The following is a 27,847-nucleotide window of genomic DNA, read 5'->3' on the forward strand; positions in this document are numbered from 1 at the left end:
CCTTAATCCTTATTATTTACCAACTTTCCTTCCCCTTCTGTTACTGTCTGCCTTATGTGTGTGGGTAGGGAGTAGGTGACTTAAGGGGAGTCAGGTATTCATTCACTGTCCACTAGTTGTTTTATTGTCTATTCTATAGTTGTTATGGTTAATAAACAGTTAATAAATAAAGTTATTGTGTTTAAACATACAAACCTGGTGACTGTAATTATTGGACAGCCAAGGGCCAAAGGTTTTGTGCATTTTCATAAGAATTATTGGTTAACTCACTTGTGTTGTGACTCTGAGGTGAGTGGGACTGGAATTGACCGTGCACTTGCCCAAGATGTCGTAACAGCAGTCACACTCTCCTACCCCTGGCCACAAACCAAATCAGAAGTATCTAGCTTAAAGGGCGTGACTGCCTCCTGAACAACATGTCCCTGATGCATTGAAGTATCTGAAACTCAGATGTTAGCTCATCAACTCTGAGCTGATGTTCCTTGAGCTGCAGACGCTGCAGATGTGCTTGCAGTGGATTACCCTAGCATCCGCAACCTCCTACATGCTGCAGCTGCAACACAACATCTTACCCTGTCACTTCCATTGTGGTTTATTAAACTAATTAGAGTTCAAGTTCAGAAATATCACTTAATTGTTATCTGTAGTTATATTAAGTAGCTTAATTAGTTTAACCATAAATTTAATGCAATACTGCTATCTCTCCAGTATTTGTGTGAACTACTGCTCATGTTTCTCAGGATAAAATCTTAAAACTCGCCACACAATCACCTATTTGCTCCCCTAATTAATGCCTTTGAACATTTACTAGATACTGGAGCTGAACAAAGGCAGAGTAGCAGAACGTCTATCCACCTCTCCAAAGAATTCCCGTCTTCACCAAATTCCAAAATTAATACTCATAACTCTTTGCATTCAAGCCTTACCATCACCTCTCTGTGCTCCCACTCTGTGCTCAAAAATCCTGTCTGCTTTTAAAAAGGGCTGGTCACTCTCATCCAGCTGCAACTGCTATGTCAGCTTTCTGCTAGAGTAATTACCACACATTCAGACAACCACTTTTAAATGATTGATAGATAACTGCCACTATCAGGCAGTTTCTGTTAAAGTCAGCTTTTTAAGTAGCTTGCAGTTTTAAAGTTTTAAGTCAGTGCTTGACTGTTTATCTAAATTACAGCTGAAAAAAAAAACCCAGAGACTTTCCACATGCACCAAATTCCTAAGTTAGCACTTACTTCTCATCACACTCAGGTCGTATTGTCTGCATTCTGTGCTCCCACTCTTTCACTTCCTCTCAGTTTCTGGTGACTCTATCATGTTATTTATGTTTTCTATCAGAGTTTCCGTCACCATTAATTGGATGTAAAAAAAAAAGCAACGAGGTACAATGCAAGATTCAGAAGTGAGGCACTCTGCTAGAAAGGTACAATAACTTTTGAAATCATGACATTTTTTTCAGGAACTGAGGTTTATATGGTTCAAAGTAAGATTTGGAAAACAGCAAATGCATTAAAATTGCAGATTTCACAATAATATGGATGCACATACCTATAAAGTGTTTCTTTTATGTCTTAATTAACTTTATTAATGTTTTTAAAAGGAGATCTCAATTTTTGGCTTGACATTTTTGCCCACCGTTAAGTTTTTGTTAGGCAGAAGGCATTTGGCTATTAGAGATGTGATGAGCCAATCTGTGATACTGTCTAAGCATGTGCACAATACATAGTGCACAATACATAATTTCCCAGAACTGATGACTACTTTGTCAGCCCAACTGAAATAATGGTTTTGATATTAATCCCCTCGTGACTGGCAAGAGATGGGTTAATTTTAAAATGTAGCGTATGAAATTAAGAAATAGGAGCAGGCATCGGTCATTTGATCTTCAGTGCTTACCCCACCATTCAGTAAGACCGTGGCTGTTCACCTTCCTCAATTGTACCTCCCTGCATTACCCTATGGGAAGAATTTTATCTTCACCCGCTACTGGCTTTGTAGGCAGTGGTGGCTTAAATTTTTTAGATGGTCTACCCACTGGGTTCCCACCTGCCTTTGAGCCCAATCAAGGTCCCTAATTGGCCAATTATTGACCTCATAAGGACTGTTTCTCATGCAGCCGCAATTTTTAGGCTGGCGGAAAGAGTCAAGCGGCCGGGGAAAGCCAAAAAGTGACCTATTCAGGCCTCAGGCAGGAAGGGGGACATGAGGTGCTTTATCAGCAGCCCCTTTTGAAATATAGGGGCAGCAGGGTAGCATGGTGGTTAGCATAAATGCTTCACAGCTCCAGGGTCCCAGGTTCGATTCCCGGCTGGGTCACTGTCTGTGTGGAGTCTGCACGTCCTCCCCCTGTGTGCGTGGGTTTCCTCCGGGTGCTCCGGTTTCCTCCCACAGTCCAAAGATGTGCGGGTTAGGTGGATTGGCCATGCTAAATTGCCCGTAGTGTCCTAATAAAAGTAAGGTTAAGGGGGGGGGGGTTGTTGGGTTACGGGTATAGGGTGGATACGTGGGTTTGAGTAGGGTGATCATGGCTCGGCACAACATTGAGGGCCGAAGGGCCTGTTCTGTGCTGTACTGTTCTATAGTAAAAATGAATAGGAGCTGATTTGCAGCACTCTTTATTCTGGAGCTGGCCAATGGGGTTTCCTGGTGTGGCCATCACACGTCATTGGGAAACCCCATTGGAGGATCGCGCCGACAGAGAATTCCGCTGCAGATGTGCGAGACATCATGAGGCTACATGCTGCCAATTAAGAGTACTTGTCCATTGTCCCTAATCTCTGTCTCCTGCCACACAGCTAATTTCCTAACCAGGTCAATAATTTGACTTATATTTCATGAATTTCAAGTTTATCCAACAGTATCGTACATAGAAACTCTATAGAAATTGGTCAGTTGTTTTCGGAGTGGAGCCCGGAGATAAAAGACAGAGATTTAGAGCGGAGCAGGGAGGATAAAAGAGCAAGACTGAGACCAGTGTTGGGAAGATAAAAGAGTGCAAGAAAAAGTGGGACAGAGAGGGGAGCTTGAGAGATAAAAGAACGTGAGAAAGAGCTGGACTGCCAGTGGAGCCGGAAGGATAATAGAGCATGAGAAATAGCGAGACTGGAAGTGGAGGTGGGATAATAGAGCGAAAGAGTGAGACTGAGATAGAAGTGCTGGCCAGGAGTTTGGAGCTCCTGGGATTACATCAGGATTCAAAAGTAATGTGGGGTAAGTGGAAGCAGCTGATTGGGTGAGTACGGTCGGGGTAAGTCGGGTAAGTATTTACTAACTTTATCGCTTATAGTTTGTGAGATCAATATTTTGTCGTAACAAGGGCCAGGGAACAAGGGTCCAAGAGTAACTAATATTGGCAGCACAGTGGTTAACACAGCGCCAGGGTCCCAGGTTCGATTCCCGGCTTGGGTCACCGTCTGTGTGGAGTCTGCACATTCTCCCCATATCTGCGTGGGCTTCCTCAGGGTGCTCTGGTTTCCTCCCACAGGTCCCGAAAAGACTTGCAAACCGAGGTGGGCCTCAGTGCTAGGAACCTGGAAGACGGAAGGGATAATCCCTCACGGTGGAAATGGCTGACTTGATAGGGAGGGGGAATGAGAGACCCCTGATCAGGCTAGTCACATGGAAATTTAGGGGTTGGGGGGGGTTAGTGAATCGATCAAGAGTTTCTTCTCACCTGAAGAATTTATGGGCTGATGTGATGCTTTTGCAGGAGAGGGATCAGACTGGGCTTCAGGAAGGCTGGGTGAGCAAGGTGTTTCTCTCGGACTTTGATAGCAGGACCCGGAGGTGGGGTGGGGTGGGGGTGGTGGCAATTTGAATTAATAAAAGGGTCTGTTTTCTAGCGGAAAGGGTCATGGAAGATCAGGTAGATATAATGTAGCCAATGGTACTCTGGAAGATAAGCTGGTGGTGTTGGTTAATGTGTACGGCCCAAACTGGGATGATGTAACATTCATTTTTAAAAAAAATATTTCTTTATTCGCCTCCTTTTTTGAATTTTCTCACACATTTACACCCACCAACAATAAACAATAATCAGTAACAAATAAGTCAATCCCCATATCAATAACAACGATCCCATCCTCCCACCAAACCCAAAACATTCGCCCACATGTTCACATAAACAAATGATAAAAAGGGATCAGGGATTACCCATAGTCACCATCAACACACATAGCCCCCCTCCCCCCAACCCCCCCCACCCAACCCCCCCAACTAATGTTCGATGTTATCCAGTTCTTGAAAGTGCATAATAAATAGTGCCCATGAATTGGAGAACCCCTCCATCCTTCTCAGTTCAAACTTAACCTTCTCAAGAGTCAAGAATTACAACAGATCCCCCTGCCACGCCAGGGCACAGGGTGGAGAGGCTGCCCTACAACCCATCAGGATCCGCTTTCATGCGATCAACGAGCCGAAGGCTAAAACATCTGCCTCTTCCAACCCTGGCTGTTCCGACACATATGAACATGGTTAGCGCCCCCCCCCCACCCCGCAACGTTCACACACATCTTCTACTCCTTCAAAGAATCGGCTCATCCTTGCCCTCGTGAGGTGTGCTCTGTATACCACCTTCAGCTGTATCAGCCCAACCTCATGCACGAGGTGGAGGCATTCACTCTCCGGAGCACCTCACACCAGAACCCCTCCTCCATATCCCCTCCCAACTCTTCCTCCCACTTTGCTTTGATCCCTTCCAGCGGTGCCTTCTCCTCCTCCAAAATAGCTCCGTAGACTGCTGACACTACCCCCTTCTCCAGTCCCCCTGTCGTCAGCACCTCTTCCAGCAATGTGGAGGCCGGCTCCTCCGGGAAGTTCTGTATCTCCTTTCTGGCAAAATCTCAAACCTGCATGTATCTAAACATTTCTCCCTACTCCAGCCCATACTTTGCTTTCAGCTCCTTCAATCCTGCAAACCGACCCCTAAGAAACAAATCCTTCAGTGTCTTAATCACCTTCTCCTCCCATTTCCGAAAATTTCCATCCCACCTCCCTGGCTCAAATCTGTGGTTCCCCCGAATCAGCATTTCCCTTGACCCTGCCCCCAAATCGAAACTGCGAAACTGCCTCCAAATTCTCAATGAAGCTATTATTACCGGACTCCCTGAGTACTTCCCCGGGGCTATCGGGAGCGGCGCTGTTGCTAGTGCTTTCAATCCCGACCCCCTGCACAAACTGTCCTCCATTCTGACCCACTGGGAATCAACCCCTCTGATCCAGCTCCGCACCTTCTCCACATTCGCCGCCCAGTAGTAATACATCCGGTTCGGAAGACTCAAACCCCCTGCCTGCCTTCCCCTCTGTAGCAGCACCTTTCTAACTCTGGCCACCTTCCCTCCCCATATGAACGACGTAATCCTTCCCTTTGTCTTTCTGAAAAAAGCCTTTGGCAGGAAAATCGCCAGGCATTGAAAAATAAACAGAAATCGTGGCAACACGTTAATTTTAATCGCCTGTACTCGACCCGCCAATGACAGAGGGAGACCATCCCACCTTGCCAGATCAGCTTTCACTCGATGTAACATTCATGAGGAGACTGTTGCATAGAACGTACAGTGCAGAAGGAGGGCATTCGGCCCATCGAGTCTGCACCACCCACTTAACCCACTTAAGCCATCACTTCCACCCTATCTCCGTAACCCAATAACCTCTCCTAATCTTTTTTTTTGGACACTAAGGGCAATTTATCATAGCCAATCCACCCATCCTGCACGTCTTTGGACTGTGGGAGGAAATTGGAGCATCCGGAGGAAACCCCCGCAGACACGGGGAGGTCGTGGACACTCCGCACAGACAGCTGCAATACCAGACTTGGATGCGCATCAGTTGATCTTCAGGGGAGACTTGAATTGTGTTTTGAATCCGAAACTCGACCGGTCTAAGCCGGTCATTGGCTTCATCAGCGGAAGCAAAGGTGGTGTTGGCGTTTATAGAGAGCTGGGGTTGGGGGAGGCGAATCCGTGGAGGTTTATGCACTCTGGGGGGGTAAGGAATTCTTTTTTTCCCCGGTACATAAAGTATAGTTGAGGATTGTTTTTTTTATGATGGGAAAGTCTCTTCTGCCTGGGCTGAGGAAAGCTGAATACTCCGTGATAGTCACCTTGTGCTTCATTCGGTAGATTTGGTGTTAGAAATAGGTCCGCTTCAGCCCCCGGCATGGACGCCGAATGTGGGGTTATTGGGAGACCTGGGGTTCTGTGGACGGATATTGAGGACGATAGGCGAGTCTGTGGGTTTAATGAGAATGGGTCGGTTTCGGCATCGGTTCTGTGCAGGCCCTGAAAGTAGTGAATAGAGGGGAGATAATTTCACTCAAAGCCCATATGGATAGGGAGGCAAGGGCGGAATGCCAAAAGTTGGCAGATGATATTTTGGACGTCGACCGCAGATACTCGAATGACCCACCTCCAGAGCTCTTGGCCAGCCAGAAGAAGGTGCATTTGCAGTTTGACCTGTTGTCTACAGATAAGGTGGTGCTCCAGCTGCGGTGCTCGAGGGGGGTTATGCATGAGTATGGGGAAAAAGCCAGTTGTCTCTTGGCTTGCACCAGTTGAGGTGGTAGGTGGCCTCCCAAGATATTATTCAGGTCAGTGACTCGGGTGGCAGGCGGGTGTCTGCTCCGGACAAAGTTAATGGGGTGTTTGATGCATTCTATAAGAACATTTATAGGTCGGAGCCACGGGAGTGGGGGGTGAGGGGGGGTGGTAAGGTACTTTGGAGTTCCTGGAGGGCTTTAGAGTCTCCAGATGCGGAGCCTAAAGGGTTGGAGAGGCTGTTGGGTGTAGAGGTGGTCTTGACAGCAATAGAGTGGATGTAGACAGATAAAGCCCCAGGGCTGGATGGGTTCCCAGTGGAGTTTGTAAGAAGTCTGCGGGACAGCTGGTGCCTTTATTGGTGGGAACTTGATAAGGACTTGATGAGGACTTGATAACATGGGATTCCCTGCCCAAGACGCTGATGCAAGAATCAATTTCACTTACCGCTTTATTTCCATACTTAATGTAGAAGCCAAAATATTGGCCAAAGTGGTGCACTGAGACTGGAACCATGTCTTCCTCAAGTTATTGGGGAAGATCAGATGGGTTTTGTTCAAGGTCGGCAATTGTCGTCTAACATGTGACGATTGCTAAAGGTGGTGCTTTTCCCATCTGAGGGGTCATATCTGGAGGTAATTGATGCATTTGATGCCGAGAAGGCATTCAATATGGTAGAATGTGGGTATCTTTTTGCAGTCTTGGAGAAGTTTGGGTTGGGACCCAAGTCTGTGTCTTGGGTATGACTGTTGTACAAGGCCCCAACAACTAGTCTTCACACCAAACACATGAGCTTGGGTATTTCCAATTAAATAGGGGAATGAGGCAGGGGTGTCCTCTATCCCCCCTCTAGTCTGCATTGGTGATAGAGCTTTTGGCCATCGCCTTGAGGGCTTCAGATAAGTAGAGGGACTAGCGAGGGGAGGGATGGAGCATAGGGTGTCCCTGTCTGCTAATCTCTTACTTTATGCGACGGACCCGGTCCCCCCATGGGTGACATAATGGAACTGATGAAGCATTTTGGCTCATTTTCAGGGTATATGCTCAACTTGGAAAAGGGGAGGGGGGGGTGGCATGTGACACAGTGGTTAGCACTGGGGACTGCGGCGCTGAGGACCCAGGTTCGTATCCTGGCCCTGGGTCACTGGCCGTGTGGAGTTTGCACATTCTCCCCATGTCTGCGTGGGTTTCACCCCCACAACCCAAAGATGTGCTGGTTAGGTGGTTTGGCCACACTAAATTGCCCCTTACTTGGAAAAGAAAAATAATTGGCTATTCTAAATTTCTAAAAAAATCTTGGAAAAGAATGAGTGCTTCTTTATTTGATTACGCCCTTTATATGATGGGGAAGACTGCGAGGATTCGGAGGACAGTCCTTCAAAGGGCTTAGACAGTCAGGGGGCTTGGCATTGCTGAACCTGATATATTATCACTGGGCAGCGAATGCCGGGAAGGTGTTGGTTTGGTGCAGTGATCGGGAACCACTTTTTAGGTCCATATGGAATCGAAATTGCGGAAAGTGTCTGGTCTGAGGGCATTAGCGATGGCCGCGCTCCCGTTCTCACCGGCAAAGTATTCGGTGAATCCAGTGGTGGTCTCCACTTTGAAGATATGGAGACAATTCCGACAGTATTTTAAGTCAGTATTGAAGCTGGCTCCCATTTGTGCGAATCATCTGTTCGAACCTGCGAGATTGAGTGAAACTTTTGGGGAATGGGAGGGGAAAGGGTTGGAGAGAATGGGTGTTCTGTTCCTGGAGTGGTGGTTTGCTAATTTAGAAGAACTGGCAGAGAAGTTGGGTTTTTTGCAACCTGGCTTATTTAGATATCTACAAGTTCGCAACTTTGCGAAAAAAAAATTCCCGATATTCCCTGTGGCGCTGCTAATCTCTAACAGAGAGGGTTCATTTCGCTCGCAGCGTCGGAGGAAGGGCACATCTCTGGTATTTATGGGCAGATTATATCGGAGTATTCAGTGTTGGTGGAGGGGGGTCAAGACCAGGTTTTGGGGGGGGGGGGGGGGGGGGGGGGGAGGTGGAAGGGGAATTTTGGATGTCAAGGCATGGAGCGAGGCCCTGCATATCCTCATGCGCAAGGTTTGGTTTAATCCAACTCAAAGTAGCTTATAGGGTGCACCTGACTAGGTTGCTTATAGGGCACAATCAGAATGAGTAGTTTCTTTGCAAGGGTGGAAGGCAAGTATGAGCACTGGTCAGGTTGTTTGGCCAATCATGTGCACATTTTCTGCTCTTTCCCTAAGTTTATGAGCTTTTAGGTCTCCTTCTTTAGCACCACATCGGCAATTTTGAAAATTTAACTGGTTCCCCACTCCTTGGCCATACTTGGGGTGTTAGACTCGCCAGAACTGCAGACGTGCACGGGGGCCAAAATCCTAAAATCAGAACAAAGGACGTAAATTGAAAAGTAGGACCTCACAGGCAATGATCTCAGGATTACTACCAATGCCACGTGCTAGTCAGAGCAGAAATAGCAGGATATCTTGGATGAATATGCGACTGAAGATATGGTGTGAGGGGGAGGGGTTCAGATTCCTGGGACATTGAAACTGGGTCTGGGGAGGTGGGACAAGTACAAACTGGATAGGTTACACCTGGGTAAGGACCAGAACTCATGTCCGAGGGGAAGTACTTGCTAGAGTGGCTGGAGAGGGTTTAAACTAAAATGGTCGGGTGATGGGAACCTGTGAAAGGAGTCAGAGGAGGGGGAGCCACAAACAAAAACAAAAGACAGAAAGGGGAATAAGAAATGTAATAGGCAGAGAAATCAACAGCCAGAATCAAACAGGGCTGCAGTGAAAAATAATGGGAACAGGACAAGGAATGCTAAAAAGACAAGCCTTAAGGCTTTTTGTCTTAATGCATGGAGCATTTGCAATGAAGTGAATGAATAAATCGTGCAAATGGACGTAAACTGGTATGATATAGTCAAGATTACAGAGACATAGCTGCATGTTGACCAGGGATGTGAATTGAACATACAGGTGTTTTGTGAGGGCCACGAAGAATCCAGCACGAGTTTTCAGGATACAAAGAAATAACATTTATTTACAATAACACATATACACGCAGCAGCAGCAGCAGCAGCAGCAGCAGCAGCAGCAGCAACAGCAACAGCAACAGCAACTTCCCTTGCTGGTCACTCCTCTCTCTCTGCTGGTTCCAAACTGGCCAGCTCTATTTATGCAGGGAGTCTGCTAATGATTTCTCCGCCATTAGTCCCCAGCCAATGGTAAGCAGGCAGGTTATAACAAGGTATATTCAGTATTTAGGAAGGACAGGCAAAAAGGAAAAGACAGTGCAAAGGAAAAGAAAAGGCATTGCTGCTTAAAGAGGAAATTAACGTAATAGTGAGGAAGGATATTAGCTTTGACAATGTGGAACCTGGGTAGAGCTGAGTAACATCAAGGAGAAAAAACATTAGTGGGGATTGTATATAGACGCCAAACTGTAGTGACGATGTTGGGAATGGCATTAAACAGGAAAGTAGAGACAGATAAAGGAACATCTGTAATTATGGGTGGCTTTAATTTGCATCTAGATTTGGCAAATCAAATTAGTAACAATACCACAGAGGAGGAAATCCTGAACTGGAAACAGAATAGTTTTCTGGACCAATAGATTGAGGAACCAATTAGAGAACAGGCCACCTACTCTGGGTATCGTGTAATGGGAAAGGAATAATTGGCAATCTAATTGTGCGAGACTCCTTGGAGAGGAGTGACCACCAAGGTGGAATGGAAGGAATGTAGGAGACTCTGAGACTAGGGTCCTGAATCTAAATAAAGAAAACTATGATGGTAAGAGGTGCGAGTTGGCTATGATAGATTCGTAAATGTTACTCAAATGAATGATTGTGGATAGGCAATAGCAAACATTCAATGAGTGCATGGGTGATCTGCAACAATTGTTCATTCCTGTCGGGCACAAAAGTAAAATGGGAAAGGTGGTCAAACCATGTCTTTCAAGGAAATTGGAGATAGTATTAGATCCAAGGAAGAGGCATAAAAATTGGCCAGACAAAAACAGCAGATCCGAGGATTGGGAGCAGTTTAGAATTCAGCAAAGGAGGGTAGAGGAATTGACTAACAAGGGGTAAATAGAGTAAGACAGTAAGCTTGCGGGAAACATAAAAGCTGACTGTAAAAGCTTCTCTAGGTATGTGAAGAGAAAAAGATTGGTGAAGGCAAAAATAATTATTCAAAATGTCTACCATAGGAGCTTTTCACAGTAACTTCATTGCAGCATTAATGTAAGCCTACTTGTGACAATAAAGATTATTATTATTTCTTTATTCACATTGGCAATATCAGTGTTGTCAAATGGCGCACATTACTTCTGACCACCCACTTTTTCTGAATATAGTTATTAAACATTTTTGTATTGATTTTAATCTCTCTTGCACATTTCTTTTCCTGCTTCCTTTTTGTAGCTCTTACAATGTATTTTTGTTCTTTGTGTCTTTCCCAGTCACCGAGATCTATTTTTTTATTCATTGCATGAATCCTTTTACTTTTAGTTATTTGTTGGCTCTTTTCTTTTTAGTTACAATGACTTGTTTTTTTTTAAAGAAGAGTTCTTGCTCCTAAGGGTTATAAACTGGTTTTGTGGGTGGGATTTCCCAGCCCAGCCCACCACTGGGATTGTCTAGTGCTGCCAAACTCCAATGAGTGTTTGACTGGCTGCCAAATGTCCTGCAATGGGTCGCCACGACTGGTGGGAAAATCCCAGCCTGCACCTTTTTTGAAAACCTCCCACTGATTTTTTGTTTTTTTTACCCAGGTTACTGGGAACATCCTGTCTCATCTCATTGAAGTCAACTGTACCTGAATATAGAATCTTAGCAGCTGTATTTTTAAAAATAAAATATGTGGGTGAGGCGCGGGGTGGGGGGAGCTTGAACTTTTTTTTAAGCAGTTCATTCAGAGTTAAAAATTTTATGTTTTTTATACATTTTTCTATCATATTTCAATGGCACATTTCAATGTCCCTCATACTTCAGATAAAGTGAAATATCAATTTATAGAAATTAAGTTGATTAGATCGAACTTATTTTTATTAAAGTGACATTTCGCAATTAAAAACTATTAACACTGATAAAAATTGATCAATAAGCAGCAGGATACAATTGACCCAAAACGCAGTGCTTAGGTGGCTGCTGGGGAGTGCTCAGGCTGGATGGATAGAAGTTCTTAGGTCCTGAGTCCCTCCCACCACCTCACCCTCCCACTCTCAAACCCTCAAGGCCCCTCATATCTTCAATGCCACCCCCAAAGCTACTCACCCAGAATTCACCATAGGACGGCCTCAGCAGCTGTATGGAGCTGAAAAAATAAACTTTTAACAATCTAATCTAGCTCTCATTCATGTACATTTGATACTGAAAAATAATCTCCAATACATAAGATCCACCCAATACATTTAAATCTCTTCCAGTGGTTAATCTCTGATAAAACAAACTTCTATTTTTGATCCCACATAAAAGATGCTAATCCTTTGATAAAACTATCAAACTCTGACCTTGGAACTCTCTGCTGAGATATTAATATTTTTTGAAAATCAGGCAAGCATTCAAAATGGCATAATGATAGCCAATGGGAAATGTCAAAAAATAACTCTGTTCTGCCTGCACCACCAAAGGCTACTGTTTTTGTCTTACCTGCACCTGTCTATCAAAGCAGTCCAGCAGATGTTTGTTTTTTTTATCTATCATGCAAAGCTGCAGCCTAATTTTCTCCATGTTTAAAGAATGGGCATTTAAAAAGCTTCAGATCATGACAGTTCTTACAGCTTTACCTGTCCTTCAAGAGTGTTTATCAATGCAACGCTCATCAATGCAAGACTTTTATTCTTGATTCAGGCGCTGCTGCTGCTAAAATAGGGTCTGTTTGAACTCAGCATTAAGTTCAAATGGCACTGCTAATTTGGGTTTTCACCCTGTGTGATTCACACCCCTCCCCTGACTGACAATAAGTTGTTCTGTTGGAAATGGGTGTGGGACTACCGCATTCGGTAGTCCCACACTACCAAAGAAGACTACCGCATGTCTTCCATTTTTAAAGGTCTGGCAAACCTTCCCAACTCCACAAAAATCCAGCCGAAGAGATGACATTACACACCCCTCAAAAAACAGCCATTGCTTGCAGAAAATCTATCTCAGTGCAAATTGGGTGTTTGCCTCTGCATACTTTAAATGATTCAATTGTTCCTAACAATTTGAAATCTGAAAGATGACTTTAAGTACTTTTTTTAAAGTAAAGCTTTCCATATTGTCAGCTGATTACTTGTTACTTCATTATGAAAGGGGGTGATGAAATAGAGACTGACAAATACACCTTCCCCCCCACCTCACAGGTTATGGCCGGTGTAAATATAAGTGTGTCCCACCTTTGTTCCGCCCTGTAAACTTTTGACTCTGCTTTTGGGTCCTTCCTTTGCGGCTGTGTTTTCTACCTTCTAATGTCTGCTTTGTTGGTTTCTACCCCATTCCTCCCTTCCCCTCTCCTCCCCCTCCCTTTCCCCTCATCTTCCCCATTCCCCCTTTTCCCGTTCCTCCTTCCCTTTCCTTTTTGCTTTGTGGTCCAGCTTTAGATTCCCCCATCCCCCCTCCCCCGTGCCCCGCTCTATTGACTGTTTGTAATAGACAGGTCTTGGAACACATTGGTGAATGGCTTCCACTTCTTGTGGAAGCCCTCTTCCGACCCCTGGATGGGGAATTTGATCTTCTCCAGTTCGAGAAATTCCAACAGGTTGGACAACAACTGGACTGCAACTTTGGGTGTGCTGCTGATCACTAGCCGAGCAGGATTCATCAGCGGGCAATGAGGGAGACAAAGGCTAGGGCGTCAGCTCCCCTACCCGTCAGAGACCCGTTTGGAGACCCCGAAGACCACCACTTTGGGTGCGGCTCCACCCTCACCCTCATAACCTTGGATATTGCTTCAAAGAAGGCTGTCCAGAACCCGACAAGTCTGGGGCATGCTCAGAACATATGGGTGTGGTTGGCCAGGCCTCCCTAGCATTTGTCCTCCGGGAAGAACCTGCTCATTTGGGTTCTGGTTAGGTGACCCGGCAGGGAATCGAACCTGGGACCCTGGCGCTATGAAGCCACAGTGCTATCGACTTGTGCTACCGTGCTGCCCTTCATTAGGCTTAGCCTTGCGCATTTGGAGGTGGAGTTTGCCCTAGCCAGTGCTTCGCTCCAGAATCTCCACCCTACTTCTATCCCCAGTTCTTCCTCCTATTTTTCCCTTGTCTTGTCCAGCAGGGAGCATGCCTTCTCCAACAGTCGCCCATACACGTCCCTGCAGTTCTCCCTCCCTAAGTCACCGAGTGCAACATCTCCTCTACCAGTGAGTGTCCCGGCATCCATGGGTGTTTCGTCATTTCCCTACGGAGGACATTTTTGATGGGTATGTGGTGTAGCGTGTTCCCTTTGGGCAGTTGAAACCTCTCTGTCAGTTCTTCTAGCGTCGCTAGTCTGTCCATGTAAAAGTCACAACTGTCTGTGTTTCCCCCCCCCCCCCCCCCCCCCCCCCCCCGCATCCTGTCTCCACCTTCTAAAGGTGGCTTCCATTGTGACTGGCGTGAACCTATGATTGCTGAAGATAGGGGCCTTGGTGGACATTTTGGTCAGGCTGAAGTGTTGCCTTAGCTGGTTCCATGTCCAGTCCGTGGCTATTACCACTTGGCCTGTTGAGTCCTTGGCTGGCAGGGATGGGAGCGCTGTTGTGGTCAGAGCTTAGAGAGACAGGCCGATGAAGGAGCTCTCATTCATCGTCACCCATCCCCTCATTCTTTCTGTTGTGGCCGTCCAGTGCTAGTATTGTAGGTTTGGAAGGGCCAGGCCTCCCATGTTTCTTTTTCTCTGCAGGACTTTTTGGGAATCCTTGGATTCCCCCCACCCTCTTCCTCCCGACCACAACTACACAAATGCATGATCATTTTGTCTACTGTATTAAAAAAAGGCCTTGGGGATGTAGATCGGCGTGGATCAGAACAGAAAGAGGGCTCTGGGCAGCAAGTTCATCTTGATTGTCTGCCCTCCCCGCCAGGGAGAATGGGAGTGTGTCCCACCTCTGCGAGTTCTTTCTTACTTCCTCCACCAGACTTGTCAGGTTGATTCCGTGTCCAGTCGTGGACAATTTGGATCCCCAGATAGCGGAATTTTTTTTTCCGGCTTGCTTGAAAGGCGGTTCCTCCAGCTCTGCCCCTCTCCCTTGCGGGTTCACTGGGAATACTTCACTTTTGCTCAGATTGAGTTTGTCACCGGAGAAGGTTCCAGACTCTTTCAGGAACCTCATGATCCCTTCCATGCAGCTTTGGGGGTCTGAAACATAGAGGAGTAGGTCATCCGCATAGAGTGAGACTCTTTGCTCTCTGTTAACTCCCTGGATCCCCTTCCAATTTTTCACTGTTCTGAGGGCGATTGCCAGTGGCTCGATTGCCGGGGCGAATAGGAAAGGGGACAGCGGGCATCCCAGCCTTGTGCCCCTCTGCACCTGGAAGTATTTAGTCTGCATGCTCGCCATCGGAGTGCTGTCCAGAAGTTGCACTCATGTGGTGAACCCCGCTTCAAGCCCAAACCACTCCAGTAACTCTATGAAGTACTTCCACTCAACTCCATAGAATGTCTATTCTCCGTCCAGGGAGATGTCACTCCTGGTGTTCTCTCCCAGGATGAGGTCATTATCATATTTTGCAGGCGCTTGATGTTCATTGTTACCTGCCTACCCTTGACAAAGCCTGTCTTGTCCTCTGCGACCAACTCTGGTCTGCAGCTCTCCAGTCGCCTAGCCAGGATTTTGGCCAGTAGTTTCATGTCTACATTGAGCAGCAAGATGGGTCTGTAGGACCCGCATTCAGTCGGATCTATGTTGGGTATCAGTGAGGTTGAGGCTTGTGCTAATGTTGGAGGCAGAGTGCTCGTTGCTAGCGAGTCTGTGAACATATCCCACAAGTACAGTGCAAGTGCTGCTGCAAATGTTTTGTATAAGTCCGCCGGAAATCCATCTGGTCCTGACCTTCTCGGCCTGCATGGAGTTGATGCTCTCCATGACTTCTCCCAGTTCTAATGGTGCTTACAGGCCCCGTTTACGATCCATCCCCCACGATTGGCACATCCAGTCCATTGAGGAGCTGCTGCATCCTCGAGTCCCACTCGGGAGGCTCGGAGGTGTACAGTCCCCTGTAGAAGGCCTCAAATGCTTTGATGACCTTTGCCATCTCTGCTACTAGTCTGCCGTAGCTTTCTCTAATCTGTGCTATTTCCCTTGTGGCTGCTGCTTCCTCAGATGGTGAGCCAGCAAGTGGCAGGCTTTGACTCTGATAATAAAAGGGCCCCCTTTTCCGACGGAGTTGGTGGAGAGCCAGCCAAAGTAGCTTTTTCCTCTCCATCAGAAGCTCTCAGATTGGGGCCTCAGAGTATTACCAGTCCACCTCCAGTATGGAGTCAACCAGTTGTTGCCCAGCCACCCTTTTGTGCTTGTCTCTACACGCTTTATAAGCGATAATCTCACCCTTGACCTTCAGCGCCTCCCTTAGTAATATACTCATCTATGGCCTGTGATATTTTATTACAAAAAGCCTTGATGGCAAGGAGGGCCGTGTCCAACTTCCGTGGGGAGCGTTGGGCATGGCCTGTCTCCAACCTCACGTCCATATAGTGTGGAGCGTGGTTGGAGGTTGCCATCATAGAGTATTCTGCTCTTACCGTCCCTGGAAGCATCGCTTTCTCCACCACAAAGAAGTCAATGTGTGTGCATACCTTGTGCACCCCTGGGTGTGTGAACCTCCATGGATCCGCTGCCCGCATCTGTTCCATAAATACACATAGTTCCTTCGCCATATTTGCAGTCTTCCCCGATTTGGGGTTTTATCTGTCCATCCTTGGGTCCTGTACAGTTAAAGCCCCCCATATGATTAGTCGGTGCATGTGTATGTCGGGGATTTCCGTCATGATCCTCTTTATGAAATCTGTGTTGTCCCAGTTGAGTGCATACACGTTGACCAGGACCACTGTTGCCCCTTCCAGGACATTTCTGACCATGATGTACCGTCCCGCTGGGTCTGTAACTGACCTCGCTGTGGTAAATGCTGTCCTCTTATTAAGCAATATGGCTACCCCCCTAGTTCTCGTCCCATAGCAAAAATGGTATGACTGTCCCACCCAGCTCTTTCTTACCCACAGTCTGTCCTTTTCGCTCAGGTGTGTCTCTTGAAGGTAGACTAGGGCGGCATGGTAACACAGTGGTTAGCACTGTTGCTTCATAGCACCAGGGTTCCAGGTTTGATTCCCGGCCTGGGTGGCTGTCTGTGCGGAGTCTGCACGTTGTCCCTGTGTCTGCCTGGGTTTCCTCCGGGTGCTCTGATTTCCTCCCACAAGTCCCGAAAGACGTGCTGTTAGGTAATTTGGACAGTCTGAATTCTACCTCTGTGTACCCGAACAGGCACCGGGATGTAGTGAATAGGGGGTTTTCACAGTAACTTCACTGCAGTGTTGATGTAAGCCTACTTGTGACAATAAGATTATTATTATGTTGGCTTTCATACTTTTCAGGTGGGCGAAGACTCTGGACATTTTCACTGGTCTGTTAAGTGCCCTGAAGTTCCAGGTGAATATACTAATGGGAGGGTTTCTGCCCCCCCTCCACCCCCGCTGGATCAACCATATTTGCCCTGTGGATGCGGCCTGCACTCCAAAGTTTCCCTTTGTTAGGACGCCATCCAAGATGGCCACGGTCACTATACTCAACAAGAGGCCAGGCAGCTGCGCTCCGGGGTTTCCCTTTGTACAGGGGTCACACACATGGCCGCCACCAATGTGTATGCCATGTGGGTGAGCCCCTGCACACCGAAGTTCCCCTCTGGGGACCCTCCGAAGTGGCTGCCTGCAGTGCCATTTCATTTCTTGTTGCCATGTGTGGCCTGTTGTAGCCAGCCTAGAGCCCTTCACCACCTTGTCGCTATGCTCCCACTATGGTTCTGCTTATCCCCCTCCCGCCTCCCCCCCTTTACTGTTGCCTCCCAGTTGTTCTCCCCCCCCCCCGTTGATGGTTTATACCAGGCGTTTTCAAACTCAGGGACGCGACCCGCAAGTGGGTCACGGACGGGTGTCGGGAGGGTCGCGGAGCCGTCTGTTACAGCGCTCCCGATCATGCAAATCTGCGCGCAACAGCTGCAGCAGTCCGCTTTTGATAATACCAGCTGCGAGCGGCCTTCAAAATGGCCAGGAACAGATAAAAAATTTGGCCACACTGCACATGCGTGCCCGACCATCGGTGCGCATGACAAAAAGAGCCTAATTTTGAATTCTTAGGAGGAGATCCATCTTTCCTGCATCCAGTCAGCACATCCCCGTCTCCAGAAGTCTAAAGCTTGAACTTCTTAAACTCAATAAACAAAGTCTATGCTAGGATTGGTTTCTATGCTTGCAGCTGCTCCAAGGAAATCATACTGATGCTCCCTGGGCAATTTTGTATTATTAGAAGAGCATGTGTCTTTTTACCGTTGTGGCGGCAAAGAAGAACATTTATACTTTCCAAGAATTCAGCAATTTCTTCACTCTTCTACATCTGATTTCTTACAGAATTCTTTCCTGGAATTTCTGCTGTGCGTGCTGCACCCCCACCCCTCCCCCACCGAGCTCCTGTTCTTTACCTAACTGGAACGTTCCCTCTCTGTACTGCTGCTAAATCAATGGATGCCCCACAACAACTGTTGCAAAGCCAAGAACCCCTCCATGCCAGTAACCAATAATCTGTACCAAGATTCGGCCGTGGGCAGCACGGTAGCGCAAGTGGATAGCACTGTGGCGTCACAGCGCAAAGGTCCAAGGTTCGATTCCCCGCTGGGTCACTGTCTGTGCGGAGCCTGCACGTTCTCCCCGTGCTCCGGTTTCCTCCCACAGTCCAAAGATGTGCAGGTTAGGTGGATTGGCCATGCTGAATTGCCCTCAGTGACCAAAAAGGTTAGGAGGGGCTATTTTGTTCTGGGGATAGGGTGGAAGTGAGGGCTTAAGTGGGTCGGTGCAGACTCGATGGGCCGAATGGCCTCCTCTGCACTGTATGTTCTTTTTCTATGTTCAAATATCGTCTTTATGCTAACAAACCTCAAAACATCTGTCTAATGTTGTTAAACTACAGAACTACCATTTCAGCTTTGACAAATCTTAAGGCAACTCTGTTGCTCAAAACATGAAATGAATGAAAATCGCTTATCACAAGTAGGCTTCAAATGAAGTTACTGTGAAAAGCCCCTAGTCGCCACATTCAGGCGCCTGTTCGGAGAGGATGGTACGGGAATTGAACCGTGCTGCTGGCCTGCCTTGGTCTGCTTTAAAAGTCAGCTCTTTAGCCCTGTGCTAAACCAGCCCCTGATGCAACCAACCGCACTGGTGCTGAACTTCATGATGTCTGGTCCCGTGTACTGATATTTCACCTCTAATCTAATCGACCATGACCATCTTCTCACAAGCGTCCATTTTTATAAGGTTATAATGCAAGAAGTGAAATAACTTAACAATATTAAAGATATTGGGTGTGATTCTCCGTTTTTGGGACTAAGTGTGATGACGAGCAGAATTCATGGACTTTCACGACAGGAAAACTGGTCCCAAACCTGGACCGATTCAGCAACTGTGGAGGGGCAAGCATCGGCACCATGTGGAACACAGTGTGGGATTCACCGTGTCTTTGATTGACATTCGAGAGGCTGACAAGCGGCAGCCACATATACACATTACAATCCCCACACACACTCATCCCAGCCAACAAGATGGCACTGGTTGTGCTGGAGTGTGCTCATACAGCTGATGGGTCGGTTGGGCCAGAAGGCACCTAGAGGGGTGGCCTTTGGGGACACCTATATGACCCATGGCCCTCGGCTCACAGTAGGCTGTCAGCGCTGTGCACAGCTGCATGGCAGCCTTGCCAGCTGTGGCAATGGTGTTCCATGCCCCTTCACCCCGACCACAAAGCCCGCCTCCTGGTCATTCCCTACTACTTCCCCGGCCCTAGCAAAAGCCCCCCAGCCAGTGCCAAAGCTGTCAGAAAACTATGTCGATGTTGGACGCTTACCGGACCCCCTCTCTCTCCCTCAGCAGCCATGACGCCGGTTTCCCAATTTTTCAAAGCACAATCGAGAACCCGGCCCATCGGAGGCAGAGCATCGCGGAGGCCCCATAGAATACCGGGTCGGGCCTGTAATGACATGCAAACGATGTTTACTCTATATGCATTCTGACTGCATTGACACCGCTGTCGAGGTGATGGAGAATTGCGACTTGGCGTCAAATCGGCGCCTGCTGCGATTTTGACACAGAACCTATTCTTCGCCCAATCGCGTTCCGCGTTTTGGCGCCAACAAATGGAGAATCCCTCCCAATTAGTTTAAGTTTTTGGTGGAACATAAGGTCAAAGTGTTGTCAAATATCCTAGAATGTTATGACATCATGGGCGGGATTCTCCGACCCCCCGCAGGGACGGAGAATCGCCGGGGTCCGGCGTCAATCCCGTCCCCTCCGTGTCCCGAATTATACGCCACAGAGAATCGGCGGGGGCGGGAATCGCGCCGCGCCAGTCGGCGGGACCCCCCGGCGATTCTCCGTCCTGCAATGGGCATGAGTCCTGCCGGTGTCAAGCCTCTCCCTCCAGCGGGAATTAAACCCCTACCTGACTGGTTGGGAGCAGGCGGCGCAGGCGGGTGTCTGCGGTCCTGAGGGGATGCGGAGCGATCTGGCCCCGGGGGTGCCCCCACGGTGGGCCTGGCCTGCGATCGGGGCCCACCGATCGGCGGGCGGGCCTGTGCCGTGGGGGCACTCTTTTCCTTCTGCCTTTGCCATGGTCTTCAACATGGCGGAGGCAGAAGTGACCCCCTCCCCAGCGCTTGCGCGGGAATGACGTCAGCCAGCCGCTGACGCTCCGGCGCTGCGCGGGACCTACGCAGCCGGCGAAGTCCTTTCGTCCCGGCTGGCGTGGTGCCAAAGGCCATTCCCGCCAGCCGGAGGAACGACAACCACTCCGGCGCGTGTCTAGTCCTTGAAGCGAAGGCTTGGCCCCTAAAGGTGCAGAGACCTTCTGCACATTTGGGCCGGCCAACACGCCGGAGTGCGTTCACGCCACTCCATCCCCATCGGGACCCCCCGCCCTGCCGGGTAGGGGAGCATTCCCGGCCAGGGTGCTATCTGAATCAGTATAAATCAATGATAGTTGTATTACATCTTGTTTAATACAGAACACCCTTGTAAAAAACACATCTCTAATTCTAAATAAGTAAAACCACAAGAAATCCAAATTATGTATACATATATAACAATGAATATCAAAAAATGACACCGAAGTTAGTGATCAAAACAGTCCCTATGTTGGGGACCTCCGAAGTGGCTGCCTGCAGTGCCATTTCATTTCTGTTGCATGGTGGCCTGTTGTAGCCAGCCTAGAGCCCTTCACCACCTTGTCGCTATGCTCCCACTATGGTTCTGCTTATCCCCCTCCCGCCTCCCCCCACCCCCTTACTGTGCACTACCAGTTGTTCCCACCACCCACCCCCCCCCCCCCGCGTTGATGGTGTATACCAGGCGTTTTCAAACTCAGGGGCGCGACCCGCGAGTGGGTCACGGACGGGTGTCGGGAGGGTCGCGGAGCCGTCTGTTACAGCGCCCCCGATCATGCAAATCTGCGCGCAACAGCTGCAGCAGTCCGCTTTTAATAATACCAGCTGCGAGCGACCTTCAAAATGGCCAGGAACAGATAAAAAATTTGGCCACACTGCACATGCGTGCCCGACATCGGTGCGCATGACAAAAAGTGCCTAATTTTGAATTCTTAGGAGGAGATCCATCTTTCCATGCATCCAGTCAGCACATCCCCGTCTCCAGAAGTCTAAGCTTGAACTTCTTAAACTCAATAAACAAAGTCTATGCTAGGATTGGTTTCTATGCTTGCAGCTGCTCCAAGGAAATCATACTGATGCTCCCTGGGCAATTTCGTATTATTAGAAGAGCATGTGTCTTTTTACCGTTGTGGCGGCAAAGAAGAACATTTATACTTTCCAAGAATTCAGCAATTTCTTCACCCTTCTACATCTGATTTCTTACAGAATTCTTTCCTGGAATTTCTGCTGTGCGTGCTGCACCCCCACCCCTCCCCCACCGAGCTCCTGTACTTTACCTAACTGGAACGTTCCCTCTCTGTACTGCTGCTAAATCAATGGATGCCCCACAACAACTGTTGCAAAGCCAAGAACCCCTCCATGCCAGTAACCAATAATCTGTACCAAGATTCGGCCGTGGGCAGCACGGTAGCGCAAGTGGATAGCACTGTGGCGTCACAGCGCATAGGTCCAAGGTTCGATTCCCCGCTGGGTCACTGTCTGTGCGGAGCCTGCATGTTCTCCCCGTGCTCTGGTTTCCTCCCACAGTCCAAAGATGTGCAGGTTAGGTGGATTGGCCATGATAAATTTCCCTCAGTGACCAAAAAGGTTAGGAGGGGCTATTGGGTTCTGGGGATAGGGTGGAAGTGAGGGCTTAAGTGGGTCGGTGCAGACTCGATGGGCTGAATGGCCTCCTCTGCACTGTATGTTCTATGTTCTTGTTCTATGTTCAAATATCGTCTTTGTGCTAACAAACCTCAAAACATCTGTCTAATGTTGTTAAACTACAGAACTACCATTTCAGCTTTGACAAATCTTAAGGCAACTCTGTTACTCAAAACATGAATGAATGAAAAATCGCTTATCACAAGTAGGCTTCAAATGAAGTTACTGTGAAAAAGCCCCTAGTCGCCACATTCCGGCGCCTGTTCGGAGAGGCTGGTACGGAATTGAACCGTGCTGCTGGCCTGCCTTGGTCTGCTTTAAAAGTCAGCTCTTTAGGCCTGTGCTAAACCAGCCCCTGATGCAACCAAACCGCACTGGTGCTGAACTTCATGATGTCTGGTCCGTGTACTGATATTTCACCTCTAATCTAATCGACCATGACCATCTTCTCACAAGCGTCCATTTTTATAAGGTTATAATGCAAGAAGTGAAATAACTTAACAATATTAAAGATATTGGGTGTGATTCTCCGTTTTTGGGACTAAGTGTGATGACGAGCAGAATTCATGGACTTTCACGACAGGAAAACTGGTCCCAAACCTGGACCGATTCAGCAACTGTGGAGGGGCAAGCATCGGCACCATGTGGAACACAGTGTGGGATTCACCGTGTCTTTGATTGACATTCGAGAGGCTGACAAGCGGCAGCCACATATACACATTACAATCCCCACACACACTCATCCCAGCCAACAAGATGGCACTGGTTGTGCTGGAGTGTGCTCATACAGCTGATGGGTCGGTTGGGCCAGAAGGCACCTACAGGGGTGGCCTTTGGGGACACCTATATGACCCATGGCCCTCGGCTCACAGTAGGCTGTCAGCGCTGTGCACAGCTGCATGGCAGCCTTGCCAGCTGTGGCAATGGTGTTCCATGCCCCTTCACCCCGACCACAAAGCCCGCCTCCTGGTCATTCCCTACTACTTCCCCGGCCCTAGCAAAAGCCCCCCAGCCAGTGCCAAAGCTGTCAGAAAACTATGTCGATGTTTGACGCTTACCGGACTCCCTCTCTCTCCCTCAGCAGCCATGACGCCGGTTTCCCGATTCTTCAAAGCACAATCGAGAACCCGGCCCATCGGAGGCAGAGCATCGCGGAGGCCCCATAGAATACCGGGTCGGCCTGTTAATGACATGCAAACGATGTTTACTCTATATGCATTCTGACTGCATTGACACCGCTGTCGAGGTGATGGAGAATTGCGACTTGGCGTCAAATCGGCGCCTGCTGCAATTTTGACACAGAACCTATTCTTCGCACAATCGCGTTCCGCGTTTTGGCGTCAACAAATGGAGAATCCCTCCCAATTAGTTTAAGTTTTTGGTGGAACATAAGGTCAAAGTGTTGTCAAATATCCTAGAATGTTATGATATCATGGGCGGGATTCTCCGACCCCCCACCGGGTCGGAGTATCGCCGGGGTCCGGCGTCAATCCCGCCCCCTCCGTGTCCCGAATTATACGCCACCAGAGAATCGGCGGGGGCGGGAATCGCGCCGCGCCAGTCGGCGGGACCCCCGGCGATTCTCCTTCCCGCGATGGGCTGAAGTCCCGTCGTTGTCAAGCCTCTCCCGCCGGCGGGAATCAAACCACCTACCTGACCGGTGGGAGCAGGCGGTGCGGGCGGGCTCCGCGGTCCTATGGGGGCGCGGGGCGATCTGGCCCTGAGTGGTCCCCCCACGGTGGCCTGGTCCGCGATCGGATCCCACCGGTCGGCGGGTGGGCCTGTGCTGTGGGGGCACTCTTTTCCTTCCGCCTTTGCCATGGTCTTCACCATGGTGGAGGCAGAAGTGACCCCCTCCCCAGCGCTTGCGCGGGGATGACGTCAGCAGCCGCTGACGCTCCGGTGCATGCGCGGACTTACCCCGGCCGGCGAAGTCCTTTCGTCCCCAGCTAGCGGCGGCGCGAAGGCCATTCCCGCCAGCCGGCGGAGCGCCAACCACTCCGGCACGGGCCTAGCCCCTCAAGACGAAGGCTTGGCCCCTAAAGGAGACTTCCGCACCTTTGGGGCGGCCCAACGCCGGAGTGGTTCACGCCACTCCATCCCGCCGGGACCCCCCGACCTGCCGGGTAGGGGAGAATCCTGGCGAGGGTGCTTTCTGAATCAGTATAAATCAATGATAGTTGTATTACATCTTGTTATAATACAGAACACCCTTGTAAAAAACACAAACTCTAATTCTAAATCAGTAAAACCGCAGGAAATCCACATTATGTATACATATGTAACAATGAATATCAAAAAATGCACCGAAAGTTAGTGATCAAAACAGCTACCAGTATAAAAAAAAGTCGAATTACGTGCAAACACTCAAAATATATTCCTCAAAATTCCTTCTGTTGTACTTTTGGTTTTCTTGGTTCCTGAAGTGTCTAAAAATAAGGTTGATGGCATGCTTTGTAACACAATCAAAATGTAAAGTATTTACTTTTCCGATAATATAACTAAATTTGTCAATATAATTATTTTTTGCATCACTGAGTGTGATATGGTATTATTTTTGAGACCTGGCAGCTGAGGGCACTTAACAACTGCAAGTCTCAACAAACATCTGTTCCTAGCATTCCCAGTATGTCACAGTCTGAGTGTCTGCACTGTGGAGCAATTCTCAGCATGCATTGGTTTCATTTTCAGCGGCTAAATTGTTCCCTGCTCCTTGAAGCCTGCGACTCTTGCAATTGTAAGAAATGTGTTTGTTTTGGAGGTCAAAATAAGCTCAAGCATAAATTTTGGGACTTCTCTTGAGCACCTTTTGGCACAGATGCCTTTTCAAGAAGACATTTTTACTGCTGACAGACCAATACAGTGGGACAAGAAGGGGCAGAGTGGGTTTGAGTGAGAGAGGCAAAGAGAAATTCAGAGACAGACAGAGACAAAGAAAGCAACTTATAAGACAGACAGCCAAAGAAATAGTCACAGGATCAACACTAGATAAAGGGACCAGGAAGAGAGAGGACTCTCCAGCCTCACAGCTAAGGAGACAGATAAGACTGAAATACACAAAGAATGATGGTGAAAAGAGATCCGAAACAGGGAGAGAAGCAAGAAGGTAGTGCAGATGGAGATGGAGGCCTAAAGATTCAGGAAAGTTGGAAGTGTCTAAGTTAAAATGGCCACTGGAGCCTCAATTCTGGAAGTTGCGCCCCTGAACCACTACCGACCATTTTTGTTGATGAACAGTAGGGAGACATATTTCACAACTCCTCTGAAAAGAGAAGCTACCTTCAATTTTGGTCATCAAAGTTTCAGAAACACAACAAGTGGCTTTAAACATTTGAGGAAAAGGTCTGGACCTTCTAGAATTATTTGGAGAGGTAAGATGTCTTTTTGTAGGTGCCAAGTGCCCCTTTTGGAGTGGTCAAGTAACCTTTGGGAGATATCAGGTATCCTTTAGGATTGCTAATAGCATACATGGTTGTGCATATAATGTGAATAAACTCTAAGGAATGGTCAAGCTGCCAAGCTGTTTAAATCTGCTGCCCTTTAAATTAAAACAAAATCCAGCCTGCAGTTGAAAAACATCTGTGCTTACAATTTCAATAGCTATTCCATGACATAACCCGAGTGCTATCACTATCGTATTAGTTCTGCTTGACTGCTTCCATAACCTATTATCATAGTGGGAGCCTGTAAATTCACAGGCTCCAATGGCTATTAAACTGTCTTTAATGTGGGGCTATGAATACAAATATTTGTCTTTAGATGGGATTAGGTACTTAAAGAGATGTATATGTATTAAATGTCCCTAAATCAATTAGATAGTTTTGTTTCATGTGGTGCAGTCTGTAATATACACTTAGAAATATATTTTATTTAATCTCACCATGACTCCTGATGTCTACCCATGGTGGATGCTGGGTGAGTTGGCTTTCAGGGAGGTGTAAAGGCAAAGGGTGCTGGATAGGGTAATGGATTAGCATGGGTTAGCACTAAATTGGTATGGGGCTATAAAAGGGCTATGGGGATAAGTGAGAATCATGGTTTGGCATGGAAATAAAAGTAAAATACTGTGGATGCAGGAGAACTGAAACAACAAAAAGTGTTGGAACAACTCAGCAGGGTCCTTCAGCATTGGTGGAAAGAAAAGCAGAGTTAACATTTCAAGTACAACAAGTTTTGTTTTCATTCATTATGGGTCAGCATGAGTTTACACTGTGTTGGTATAAGGGCTCTAAAGGGTATAGTGATATTGAGGTCATGGTTTGTTCTGAAGGGCATCAAGTACCTGGGGGTATGAAATTGCACAGGAATGGCGCAAGGGGAGTTTGTGGGTGTGAGGGTGTATGAGTGGTGAAGGCTGGATGGCTGTTTTACATTTTACTGCTGTTTTTTTAACTAGGGCAAAGTCCCAGATCACTAAAGTTGGTCCTTTAGCCTGCCTGCCTTGGCACCCAGCGGTCCCCAAATTGTTTCCAGGGCTGTCAGTGGGTCCGGATCCAGTTAACAGCACAGCAACACAGTGGTTAGCACTGTGGCTTCACAGCACCAGGGTCCCAGGTTCGATTTCCGGCTTGGGTCACTGCCTGTGTTGGGTTGTACGTTCTTCCCGTGTCTGCGTGGGTTTCCTCCGGGTGCTCTGGTTTCCTCCCACAAGTCCTGAAAGACGTGCTGTTAGGTAATTTGGACATTATGAATTCTCCCTCAGTGTACCCGATCAGGCGCTGGAATGTTCACAGTAACTTCATTGCAGCGTTAATGTAAGCCTACTTAAAATGAAATGAAAAATGAAAATCGCTTATTGTCACAAGTAGGCTTCAAATGAAGTTACTGTGTTATAATACCGATTATTATAATAATAATCTTTATTGTCACAAGTGAAAAGCCCCTAGTCACCACATTCCGGCGCCTGTTGGGGGAGCCTGGTAAAGATTATTATTATAATACCCACTCTTCCGGAATGAAAAATCTGACTGGTCGGGGCACTTTCTCCTGAGTCAGGCTTGACCAGTTGGGAATTTTCCATCCTTGCAGAGCATTAGTCGATTTCTATGGCAATGGATGATAGTGATAGTGGCCACCTTCACAGTGACCAACTTTTAATTCCAGATTTATCAATTGAATTCAAATTGCACTAGCTGCTGTGGTGGGATTTGAAACCCTGCTCCCAGAGCTTTAGCCTGGCCCTCTGGTCCAGTGACATTACCACTATGCCATGTCTCCCCCAATGGTGGCATTCGGAAAGGTGCCTGCTTCTTCATGCCCAGAGGGCAGTATTCTTCTCTCTTTCATGGGGCAAGGGTATCACTAACAAGGCCAGCATTTGTTGCCCATCCCCAATTGCCCTCAAAGTGAGTGGCAGGTAAGAGTCAAGCACACTGAATCACATATAGGCTAGACCAGGTGAGAACAGTAGATTTCCTCCCCTAAAGCACATTAGTGTACATTTTGCAACAATCGACAATGGTTTCATGGTCATAATTCCATAATTTTTAATTCCAGATTTATATTGAATTCAAATTTCACCATCTACCATGATGGGATTTGAACGTGGATCGCCTGAGCAGTGCCCTGGACCTCTTACATTGCTAGTCCAGCGACAATACCACAACACCACCACCTCCCCAAAGTAGGTCCTTTGAGATACAAATCAGTGCTCTCAGAGCAGTTCTGATATTTCGGGAACTGTTTCCCCGCACCCCACATTCTATGACTGTGACACCCCCCACCCACTCTTACCTTTGTGCACAATCATAGCCTGTCCATATCT

The sequence above is a fragment of the Scyliorhinus canicula genome, chromosome 3 (assembly GCF_902713615.1).
Source record: "Scyliorhinus canicula chromosome 3, sScyCan1.1, whole genome shotgun sequence".
Classification (NCBI taxonomy): Eukaryota; Metazoa; Chordata; class Chondrichthyes; order Carcharhiniformes; family Scyliorhinidae; genus Scyliorhinus; species Scyliorhinus canicula.